The sequence below is a fragment of the Physeter macrocephalus genome, chromosome 1 (assembly GCF_002837175.3).
Source record: "Physeter macrocephalus isolate SW-GA chromosome 1, ASM283717v5, whole genome shotgun sequence".
Taxonomy (NCBI): Eukaryota; Metazoa; Chordata; class Mammalia; order Artiodactyla; family Physeteridae; genus Physeter; species Physeter macrocephalus.
The window spans coordinates 87714825-87727639 of NC_041214.2; positions in this window are offsets into that span (position 1 = coordinate 87714825).

Genomic DNA, 12815 nt, shown 5'->3' on the forward strand with positions numbered 1-12815 from the left:
CTCTCAGGAGTTCAAACCTTGAGAAATCCAGAAGCTTGAGTTGAGCTGGAGCCAGTTTCTGGATGGCTCAGCTCAGAATGCATGCCTCCCCCAAGAGATGCCAGTTTTGAGGGGGTTTTGCCTGGGCTGGGAGGGCAGCTGACCCAGTGCCTGGTGCTGGGAATGGGCAGTGCCCACCTCCAAAGCTGCCTTTGGGCTCCCAGTCACTTGAGATTTTCTGGGGAGAATTTGCTATCCACAGGCCCCATGACCACTAGGGTCACTTGGCACATGCTGAGACCTTTCTGCTGATAGGAAAGATTACAATCAGGTTTGTATACAGAAGGTGGTGAGTTTATCATCTGCCTCAGTTCAGAGTTTATCATCATTACCAACCCACAAGGCCCATCTCCTGTTTTATTTATTGATTATCCCCGGGCCCAGTTCTTGCCCCCATTCCTCCTTGATGCTACCACGGGCATCCATTCTACTGTGTTTGATGTGCTTCCTTGCATTTGTGTAAAGCATGTGTGTTTTCATGGGTCTGTGTCTTGAACTAATATACATTGTCCTGTGCTAATAAATCTCATTCTCCTTCTCACTTTATCTTTCACTTAATGCGATGTTTTACAAACCAGTCCAGATCCCATGATTTATTTCTAATTCACAGAGGATTTCATCCTGGCTGTCACCTTTGGGAGATGGTCAACCAGGTGCCGCCATCTCCTGATACACCTTCACTCTTAAGATTTTTAACTGAGTCAAACAAATCATATGTATCTTTGCTTTTTTTGTTTTTTGGGTTTTTTCCTTAAGCTGTCTCTTCCTGAGGAAATGGCTTCATTAAAATCTTCAACCACAATTGGTGAGCTGTTTTTTCCTGCAGTTCTGTCAGTGGCTGCTTTATATAGTTTAAAACTATTGTTTGATGCACATGTTAGTGGCCATTTTACCATATATTATATCACTCTTTGACAGTATGATGCTTTTTAGTCTTGAATTATATTTTGTTATTATTGTTGCTCCTCTGGCATTCTTTGCTTCATATTCACCTGATACACTTTTTTCTCTGTTTCTTTTCAATCTTTCTCTATCATTTTGTTTTAAGTGTATTCCTTACAGTCAAGGTATCAACACTAAGAGTTTCTGTCTAGATATATACAGCCTTTATATAATTATAATTAGTGACACTTTATTTATAATAATTATTAATACTATTATATTTGGACTTATTTCTACCTTATTTTATATATTCTATTTACTATACATATTACTGTTGCTTTTTACTTTCCTGCCTTCAATTAAATAGTCCAATTTTCTTCTGCTGGTTTGAAAGTGGTTTTTTATAACCATGTAAAATACACACCTGTGAATGATTGTATAGATAAATTGGAGGAGAGGGACAAATCTCCCCTACAGAAGAATTTCAAATGATAAATGTAGAAGGAATGAGTGAAATAGAAAATCAACATTAGAATACTGCACAGTGATTCCTGCAGGTAAGACCCGCAAGTAAATGCTAAAATCAGGGAGCAAAACCCTCAGAAGAAGCAGGATATTTGCATAGACTCGAAGTATTTCCTCCAAAATACTGTTAATTACTACACTAGTTTTAACAGTTTTCTTTGATACTCTTCCCTCAGGGAAAAGGAGTTTTAACTCCTCTCCCCTTGAGATGGGCTGGACTTAGTGACTGGCTTCTCATGAATAGAATCTGGAAAGGGAAAAACAGTAACTTTACAGTGGAGAAGTCTGACAGACACCACCTTGACCACATGAACAAGACTAATGTTACCAGTAATAAATCACGTTGTTATCAATCCTGTATGATTTGATGAGGAGAACACTTCATCTCTCTGGGATTCTCCCCCCGAGATCCGTAACCCCAGACTAATCATGAGACGATATCAAACACAAATTGAGAGATATTCTATGAAATTACTGACCAGCATTCTTCAAAAGTTAAGGTCATGAAAAACAAGGAAAGACAGATACAATTGTAGCTTATAGGACTCTAGGGAGTAATGATGACTAAATGCATCACAGTATCCTAATGGGATCCTGGAACAGAAAAGGCATTAGCGGAATGTTAATTTCTTAGTTTTGGTGAATATGCCATGGTTATATAAAATGTTAACATGAAGGGAAGCCGTGCTACATGAACTATCTTTACAATTCTTCTGCAATCTAAAATTATTCTTAAATAGAAGTTTAAAAAATACAGCTATATATGAAAAGCTTAAGGAAATAATAAAGCAATCACAGAGATGAGAAATAATAAAGCAACAAGAGAATACCAGGAATGAACAGATTAATATTTTTTGAAGTGAAAAATATAATTCTTAATATATCAATTAGGCACAGATAAAGAGAAGTGGGAGTTAATAAACTCCAAAGGTGCAACACTGAGAGATAAGTAGAGAGAAAACATAAAGGAAGCACTAAGTAAGAGATAGGAAGGGGCTTCCCTGGTGGCGCAGTGGTTGGGAGTCTGCCTGCCGATGCAGGGGACGCATGTTCGTGCCCCGGTCCGGGAAGATCCCACATGCGGCGGAGCGGCTGGGCCTGTGAACCGTGGCCTCTGCGCGTCCGGAGCCTGTGCTCCGCAACGGGAGAGGCCACAACAGTGAGAGGCCCGCGTACCGCAAAAAAATTAAATAAATAAATAAATAAATAAAAGAGGAAGATTAGACAAAAAGCTCTATAATAAGCAAATGTATATAATCAGATCCTCAGAAATGGAGAGTAGAATGAAGGAAAGAAAATATTTAAAGAGATAATGGCTGTGAAATTTTTAGAACTAGTGAAATGAAAAACATGATATTAGAGGTTTAAGAACAAAAATGCATACTTAGCAGGATAAATAAAAATAAATCCATACCTAGACACAGCTCAGTAAAACTGAAGACACAAAAGACAAAGGTAAGATCTTAAAGACAGCCAGAGAGAAAGGAGAGGTGGCCCAGGAAGTATCCACAATTAGAAAGACAGTGGACTCCTCAGCAGCAACACAGAAGTCAGAAGATAGTGAATATAATCTTGCAAATGTTGATAGAAAATAACTATCAACCTAGAGTTATGAACCCATAAAACTATCTTCCAAGATTGAGGGTGATAAAAATTGAGTTTACCATCGAGAAACCTGCACTATAGGGGAAAAATTGACTTCACAAGAGCAGTCTAAGATTTAAGATGAAAGAGGGTGTGCTGAGTAAGTAAATGGAAATAACATTATATAAACCAAACAACCATTGTCTTTAAAAATAATAATGGTAATTTTTATAGATTTTATCAACCTCAGGTTGTGCCAGTTTACATAGCCACCAGCAACATAAGAAAATACCCATTTCTCCAACTCTCTGATAACCTATTACCAGACTTTATGACTTTTACTAAACAAATAGGTAAAAATGTTATCTCAGTGAGTTTTAATTTACATTTCTTTTAGCATGAATCTGTTGACATGTTATAGTTATTCTTTCCTATTTTTTTGCCTTTGCCTGTGATTATAGTGTCTTTTGCTACAGAGAATTTGTTTAATTTTATGTAGTACCATTTTCTCCTTTTTTTTTTTTTTTTTTTTAAAGTACTACTGTTGGTTTTTTTTTTGGCTGCATTGCGTCTTTGTCACTGTGTGCAGGCTTTCTCTAGTTGCGGCAAGCGGGGGCTACTGTTCATCACGGTGCGCAGGCTTCTCATTGCAGTAGCTTCTCTTGTTGCGAAGCACGGGCTCTAGGCGCGTGGGCTTCAGTAGTTGTGTCACATGAACTCAGTAGTTCTGGCACACGGGCTTAGTTGCTCCGCGGCATGTGGGATCTTCCCAGACCAGAGCTTGAACCCGTGTCTGGGTATTGTGCCATACTTCGAAGTGCTTTCTCATCTGCAAAATTATTTTTTAACTCTTCCATTGCTTCTTCATTATTTTGTGGTTTCAGTTTTTTAATATTTATATATTTGGTCCATCTCAGAATTATCTTGCTATGAAGTATATGGTATTGATAAAACTCTTATTTTTTTTTCAGATGACTACCCTGTTTGCCTAGCAGTTTTATATTGAATAGTTTTCCTCTGCTGATTTGGAATTGTGACTTTATCATATCCTAAATTCCCTTGTATTTCAATCTTTTCCTGTACTTTCTATTCTGTTCCATTGATCTGTCTCGCCCTGTGCCTGTACTACACTAGTTTAATTATAATAGACATGATAAGATAAGACATCTTAATCGCTGATAAGTCTGGTTCCCTCTCATTTGTCCTGGATATTTCTACTTGTTTGGTTTAAAAAAAATATCCTGCTGGTATTTTTTTTAATTGAGGTAATATTGATTTATAATATTTAACCTGTTGGTATTTTTATTGGACTCTTGTTAAATTTATACAATCTAGAGTAATGGACTTTCTAAAAATGTGGAATTTTTTTCTGTTTGTGCAAATCGTCTTTAGTATCCCTTAGAATTTTAAAGTTTTATTAATAAATATATTGTATAAATCTCATTAAGTTTATTCCTAATTTTTTCATTTTGTGTTGTTTTGTAATTGTAAATAGATTTTCTTTTATTAAATTTTTTATTGAAGTATAGTTGATTTACAATGTGTTAATTTCTGCTGTACAGCAAAGTGATTCAGTTATACATACATACACACACATATATATATTCTTTTTTATATTCTTTTCCATTATGGTTTATCACAGGATATGGAATATAGTTCCCTGTGCTATACAGTAGGACCTTGCTGTTTATACATTCTATATACAATAGTTTGCATTTGCTAACCCCAAACTCCCAATCCATCCCCCCCCAACCCCTCTCCCTCGGCAACCACAAGTCTGTTCTTTTTTTTTAAAAATTTATTTATTTTATTTATTTTTGGCAGCATTTGGGTCTTCGTTGCTGCATGCAGGCTTTCTCTAGTTGCAGCAAGCGGGGCTACTCTTCGTTGCGCTGTGCAGGCCTCTCATTGCAGTGGCTTCTCTTGTTGCAGAGCATGGGCTCTAGGTGCACAGGCTTTAGTAGTTGTGGCTCGTGGGCTCTAGAGCATAGGCTCAGTAGCTGTGGTGCATGGGCTTAGTTGCTCTGCAGCATGTGGGATCTTCCCAGACCAGGGATCGAACCCATGTCCCCTGCATTGGCAGGCAGATTCTTAACCACTGTGCCACCAGGAAGCCCCACAAGTCTCTTCTTTATGTCTGTAAGTCTAGATATGTTCATTTGTGTCATGTTTTAGATTCCACATATAAGTAATAGCACATTGTATTTGTTTTTCTCTTTCTGACTTACTTCACTTAGTATAATTTCTAGATCCATACACGTCTCTACAAATGACCCAATTTCATTCCTTTTTATGGCTGAGTATTATTCCATTGTATATATGTACCACATCTTCTTTATCCATTCATCTGTTGATGGACATTCAGGTTGCCTCCATGTCTTGGCTATTGTGAATAGTGCTGCTGTGAACACAGGGGTGCATGTATCTTTTCAAATTATAGACTTGTTCAAATATTTTTCCAGGAGTGGGATTGCTTGATCATATGGCAACTCTATTTTTAGTTTTTTGAGGAAACTTCTTACTGTTCTCCATAGTGGCTGTATCAATTTACATTCCCACCAACAGTGTAGGAGGGTTCCCTTTTCTCCACAACCTCTCCAGCATTTATTATTTGTAGACCTTTGAATGATGGCCATTCTGACTCGTGTGAGGTGGTACCTCATTGTAGTTTTGATTTGCATCTCTCTAATAATTAGCAATGTTGAACATCTTTTCACGTGCCTGTTGGCCATCTCTATGTCTTCTTTGGAGAAATGTCTATTTAGGTCTTCTGCCCATTTTTTGATTGAGTTTTTGTTGTTGTTGTTGTTGAGTTGTATGAGCTGTTTGTATATTTTGGAAATTAAGCCCTTGTCAGTCACATCATTTGCAAATATTTTCTCCCAGCCCATAGGTTGTCTTTTTGTTTTGTTTATGGTTTCCTTTGCTGTACAGAAGCTTGTAAGTTTGATTAAGTCCCATTTGTTTATCTTTGTTTTATTTCTATTGCCTTGGGAGACTGACCTAGAAAACATTGGTATGATTTATGCAGAGAATGTTTCACCTATATTCCCTTCTAGGAGTTTTATGGTGTCAGGTCTTATGTTTAAGTCTTTAAGCCATTTTGAGTTTATTTTTGTGTCTGGTATGAGGGAGTGTTCTAACTTCATTGATTTACATGTGGCTGTCCAACTTTGCCAACACTGCTCGCTGAAGAGACTTTCTTTTCCCCAGTGTATGTTCTTCCCTCCTTTGTTGAAGGGTAATTATTCATAGGTGTGTGGGTTTATTTCTGGGCTCTCTATTCTCTTCCATTGATCCATATTTCTGGTTTTAGCCAATACCATGCTGTTTTGATTACTGTAGGTTTGTAGTATTGTCTGAAGTCTGGGAGGGTTATGCCTCCTGCTTTGTTCTTTTTTCTTAGGATTGCTTTGGCAATTCTGGGTCCTTTTTGGTTCCATATAAATTTTAGAAGTATTTGTTTTAGTTCTATGAAAAATGCCATGAGTAATCTGATAGGGATCACATTAAATCTGTAGATTGCTTTGTGTAGTATGGCCATTTTAATAATATTGATTCCTGCAATCCAAGAGCATGGGTTATCTTTCTGTTTCTTTGAATCACCTTCACTTTCCTTTATTAATGTTTTCTAGTTCTCAGTATATAAGTCTTCTCGTCCTTGGTGAGATTTATTCCTAAGTATTTTATTTTTTTGCTACAATTTTAAAAGGGATTGTTTGTTTTCAGTTCTTTTTTGATATTTCATTGTTAGTGTAAAGAAATGCAACCAACTTCTGTATGTTAATCTTGTATCCTGCTACTTTGCTGAATTTGTTTATCAGTTCTAGTAGTTTTTGTGTGGAGTGTTTACGGTTTTATATATATAATATCATGTGATCTGCATATAATGACAATTTTAACTCTTCCCTTCCAATTTGTATACATCTTATCTCTTTTCATGTCTAATTGCTGTGGCTAGGACTTCCAATACTATGTTGAATAGAAGTGGTGAGAATGGTCATCCTTGTCTTGTTCCAGATTTTAGTAGGAAGGCTTTCAACTTTTCACCATTGAGCATTATATTGGCTGTGGGTTTGTCATAGATAGCTTTTATTATGTTGAGATATGTTCCTTCTATGCCCACTTTGGTAATAGTTTTTATCATAAATGGATGTTGAATTTTATCAAATGCTTTTTCTACATCTATTGAGATGATCATTTGATTTTTGTCTTGTCTTTTGTTGATGTGGTGTATCACACTGATTGATTTGCATATGTTGAACCATCCTTGCAACCCTGGGCTGGATCCAACTTGGTCGTGGTGTATGATCTTTTTAAGTGTTGGTTTATGGTTTGCTAATGTTTTGTTGAGAATTTTTGCATTTATATTCATCAAAGATATTAACTTGTAATTTTCTTTTTTGCCGTGTCTTTGTCTGGTTTTGGTATCAGGGTGATGGTGGCTTCACAGAATGTCTTTGGGAGTGTTCCCTCCTCTTCAATCTTTTCGAAGAGTTTGAGAAGGATCAGCTTAAGTTCTTCTTTTTATGTTTGGTAGAATTTGCCTGTGAAGCCATCTGGTCCTGGACTTTTGTTTGTAGGGAGTTTTTTTTGTTACAGATTCTTAAATAGATTATTTTCTTCCATTAGTTTTTCTAACTAGCTGTTGTTTGTAAATGTGAAATCTATAGTTTCTGAATATTAATTTTAAACCAGACGTCTTACTGCATTATTTTGCTATTTATAATATTTTCTTTTTAATAAATGTTGTTTTTAAAAAAAGCAGTTTTAGGTTCACAGCAAAATTGAATGGAAAATATAAAGGGTCCCCATATACCCCCTGCTCCCACCCTTCCCCTGCCACATACACAAGCTCCCTCACCATCAATATCGTACATCAGAGTGGTACATTTATTACAAATGATGAACCAACATTGACATATTACCAACCAAAATCCATAGTTTACATTAGAGTTCACTCTCTAATGTGTTGCGCATTCTATGGGTTTTAACAAGTGCATAATGACATGTGTCTATCATTATAGTATCATACAGAATAGTTGCCCTGGCCTAAAAATTCTGTTCTCCATCTATTCATTCCTCCCCTGCCATGAACCTCTGGTAACCACTAATGTTTATACTACTTCTATAGTTTTGCCTTTTCCAGAATATTATACAGTTGAGATCAGTATACAGTTGGCTACAGTATGTAGCCTGTTTAGATTGGCTTCTTTCACTTAGCAATATGCACTTAAGCTTCCTCCATGTCTTTTCATGGTTTGATGGCTCACTTCTTTTTAGCACTGAATAATACTCCATTGCTTGCCTCTACCACAGTTTATTTATCCATGCATCTACTGAAGGACATCTTGGTTGCTACAGAGTTTTGGCAATCACAAATCAAGCTGCTATAAACATTTGTGTGCAGTTTTCCATGTGGACATAGGTTTTCAACTCATTTATGTAAATACCAAGGAGCACAATGCTGGATTGTATGATAATAATATGTTTAGTTTTGTAAGGAACCACCAAACTGTCTTCCAGAGTAGCTGAACCCTTTTGCATTCCCATGAGCAACGAATGAGAGTCCTATTGTGCCACATCCTCACCAGCATTTGGTGTTTAATACATTTTGAGTCAAATCTTTTGGGTTTTCCAGATATAAAATTATGCTATCTGGAAATAATAATTTTTCCTCCTCCTTTCTGAGTTCTATACTTCTATGTTTTACTCTTGTCAAATCACATTGGCTACTACATACAGAAAAATGGATGTAGCTGTAAAAGTGGACAAACCTCTCTTGTTCCTGACTTTGAGTTGGGAGAGCTTCTCTCTACTAAGCACAATGCTGCCTTTGATATTGAGATAAATATATTTTATCATGTTAAGGAAGTATACACCTACTCCTATTTTATTAAGAGTGTTTACCAAGATTCAGTTGTTGAATTTTTCAGCCTTTATAGAGGTAATCATATGATTCTCTTTTGATCTATTAATATGGTAAATTATATTGATGGATTTCCTAATATTAAATGATTCTCATATTTCTGGAAGATAGCTATTTTTTTTAAATTACTTGAATTCTTCACACACAAAGAAACTTTCTTATTTGAACCTTTGTCTCTGAAAAAAAAAGTTAAATGTGCAAATACAAAGAAGCTACTCATCAAGTGCTCCTGTTCCTTTAATAGATCCAAGTTGATTTATATATGAAAAACCCGGTTCCCTATGGCTGGAGAGGCACAGAAAATGGCCCAAAGGAGACCCCTCCCCACCAATACAAATAATGAAGCTTTGCTTAGCTTTAGGTCAGACAAGGGGGGCTCTTTGCCTAAGGACCATCCCTGGGCCCAGGGAGCTATGAGGCCCGGAGCCCCAACTAGCCTTCAGGGGAGTCACTCCCACCTCTTAGGGTCACCAGTCAATTCTGTTAATGATTTGAGATCTGTTTCTCAACTTCTTTCACTATGCTGGGGGCCCAAGGCCAGCACTCCTCATGAGGGAGTGAGGGAACGGGAAGCAAGGAACAAAGGTCAGCATCATCTGGGCATGGTATGTACTTTGAGTTTCTTGGGAAATGGCTTTCTGGGCTCAGCAAGGAAATTTGAACTCATGGAAAATGGGAGACCTTCACTTCTACAGAGCAAATCCCTGTGATCACCAGCCTACTGCCTCTCTGTGTCTCTGGCTCTGTCCTTAACTCTGGTGCCGTCCTTCTGGCTCTCTCTTCCCAGCTTGGATGGGCCCTTGTCCCTAAGTCTCTGGTGGCGAGTCCAGCAGCCTAGGCTGTCCACGTCATAGATACAGCCCAGGCTTCCTAAAGGCTTCAACTGGTGAGTCCCTGCTTTGCTGAGACAGAGCCAAAAGGAAACAGCCCAAGGCAGGCAGCACCATAAAACTTAGGCGGAACCATATGAAACTGTCAACAATCAGCTAGTTTTGACCTTCAAAAAACAGCACTGTTACATGGTTCAAACACAATGCTGCCTTTGAGGCCGAAATAGTCACAGAACCAAATCTGTGGTGCCACCCAGTGGTCAGAGCAAGCAAATGGTGCTTGTTTCATTAATCATGACGGTGATGATAACAGAATAACATTTCTGCTATCTGAAATAACAGGTGGGAGTTCCCACTACGCACTAGGGGTTAGAGCTTTACACAAGTGATTATTTAATGCTATTGTGGTTTATGGTAATAATTACTTATTTTTATATACTACAAACAGCTCTTCTGAGGTAGGCAGTAGGTATTACTATCCCCATTTTTTAGGTGAGAAAAATGAGGCTCAGGGGATTTAAGCAAGTGATGCAGGATCACACAGCTGAGGGAGGCAGACCTAGGTCACACCCTTCACATCCTGTGGTTTCCCTTCCCGTTCTAGGGAGAAGATGAGGCTTCCACGCTGGAAATCGAAACTCACAGAGGTCCCCAGGCAAAGCTGATTCCGGTGCACACACCTGATGTCTAAGCACTTCGTGTCATACAGGAGCAGAAGATGTTAGTAGAACCATTAAGGTAGGCCATTAAATCAATAGTTTTTAAAAATGATATTAAAAGAAGTTTATTAAAATTTTTAAAACTGTATAATTTTTTTAAAATTGGGATTTCCCTGGTGGCGCAGTGGTTAAGAATCCGCCTGCCAATGCAGGGGACATGGGTTCGAGCCCAGGTCTGGGAAGATCCCACATGCCACGGAGCAACTAAGCCCGTGAGCCACAACTACTGAGCCTGCGCTCTAAAGCCCGCGAGCCACAACTACTAAGACCACGAGCCACAACTACTCAGCCTGCATGCCACAACTACTGAAGCCCACGCACCTAGAGCCTGTGCTCCACAACAAGGGAAGCTACCGCAATGAGAAGCCTGCCCATGCAACGAAGAGTAGCCCCCACTCACTGCAACTAGAGAAAGCCTGCGCACAGCAACGAAGACCCAATGCAGCCAAAAATAATAAATAAATCAATAAAATTAATTTTTTAAAAAAAAGAAAAATCACCACTAAAAAAAAAATTGATGAAGTAATTGTCAGCTTAGTGAAGTTCACTCTGGAAAATTCTGTCCAAAAATTAATCAGGATTTGTGTAACTTGGATTAAGTGTTTTAATTCAAATCTTCCTTTGGGGTAAAAAGTGTTCTTTAAATCAAACGGCCAAATACTCCCTCCCATGATGCCATGGTTGCTTCCTCCCATCCTTTGCCTGAGGGCCAAGAGAAGAAGCTGCTTTGTTGGGCAGGCTGAGGAAATAGTAAAGCAGGCAGGATGCCCCCCACCACCAAGGCTCCTGAGCTGGTTGCGCACAGCAAATCGGGAGGGCATCACAATGGCCAAGCCATGGGATACTGGTCAGAGCCATCCTGGCCGGAGAGGGCCAGGACTATTTCAAGTGACTTACCTCCAAGACATTAGAGCTTTGCGGTTTTCTAGAGACGACAGTGTCATTTTACAGATGGAGAAGCTGGAGCACAGACAAAGGAATCAGCCTGCCCAGGGTCACACATCTGTCTAGTTGGTGGCAGAGCCAGGTCATTACCCAGGTGCTGACTCCCCATCCCAGCTCCTTCTAGCCCCCGGATGAGACGGGAAACACTGTTGCTACAACTGACCTGTGACTTGTGAGCTAGAAAAACCACAGGAGGACCTGAGCCAGGACATCAGCTGTTCTGGAGCCTGCACCACCTGAGAATTTTGTCCCACTCCATGTGGGCCCAGGGCAGAGAGAGGAGGAACTGAAGACAGTTCCAGCACAGGCTCTGCACCTGTCTTTCAGTTTCCTAGAGTCTAGTCCTGATTTCAGATGTTGACAAGGAGGAGGAGGAAGATGAACGAGGAGGGGGGACAAAGGAAGAGCAGGGGGGACTGGAGGACTGGAAGAAGGGGACCCTGACCAGAGAAGAGAAGGCCTCGGGGTTACGTGGGTACACCTTCAGGCTTAGGAAGGGCTCTCATACCAGGCTGCTGCTTCTCATGTGAGCTTTGTATATCCATCTGAACTCTTTTAGGTGTGCCCATGTAGTACTTTGATTAAAAACGTAGGCTAAAAAAGGAAGGACTTCAATTAGACACAAGGAAACTGAAGGGTGACAAAGCCCTTCCCTGGCAAGTAAACAGATGAAGATCCCCAGGGGGCAGGGGGCCCAAGGGAGGGGCAGACAGCACCTTCCAGCTGGGCCAGATTGGGGGAAATGAGCCCTTGTCTATACTGTATTCAGTACTTAAAATATCTGGTGTTTACTGTATGTAGATAATATCTCAGTAAAGTAGGTAGGGGCTGTTTTGTTGTTTTTTAATGTGAGGGCTGCTGTGCAGCATGAAAGGGAATACAGGGGAAGGGACTCTGCTTAAGACCTTCCAAAAAACATTTGGGCATAGAGGGCAGGAGTCTCTCCTCTAGGCCAGGTCAGCCTCCCCCGGCAGGCTTAGTGAAACACTCACGCGCTAGGGGGCAGTAGTCGCCGGCCACCACAGTCCGTCCACAGCCCCGGGGAAACAGAGGGACCCCAGAGGGACCCGGGAGGCTACGAGCCCCCCAGTGGCGCACCGAGCTCCGTCATGGAGCCCGCGAGTCGGGGGTAGATCACCCCACGGAGGGACCAGGAGCGGCGGGCTCGGTGGGCCTCGCGTCGGGGAAGGGAGCCTGGGCTCCCGGGCACATAGTGACCTCCTCCGGCCCCGGCTGTCGGGCAACCCTGGGCTAGTGACCTGTCCCCCACTTGTGGAATGCAGAGCGGGGAAGCGGCTCCCGCCGCTGCACTGTTTCCAGGGTGCGGTGCGCGGCGGCGGCGGCGGCGGCGGCGGCGGCGGC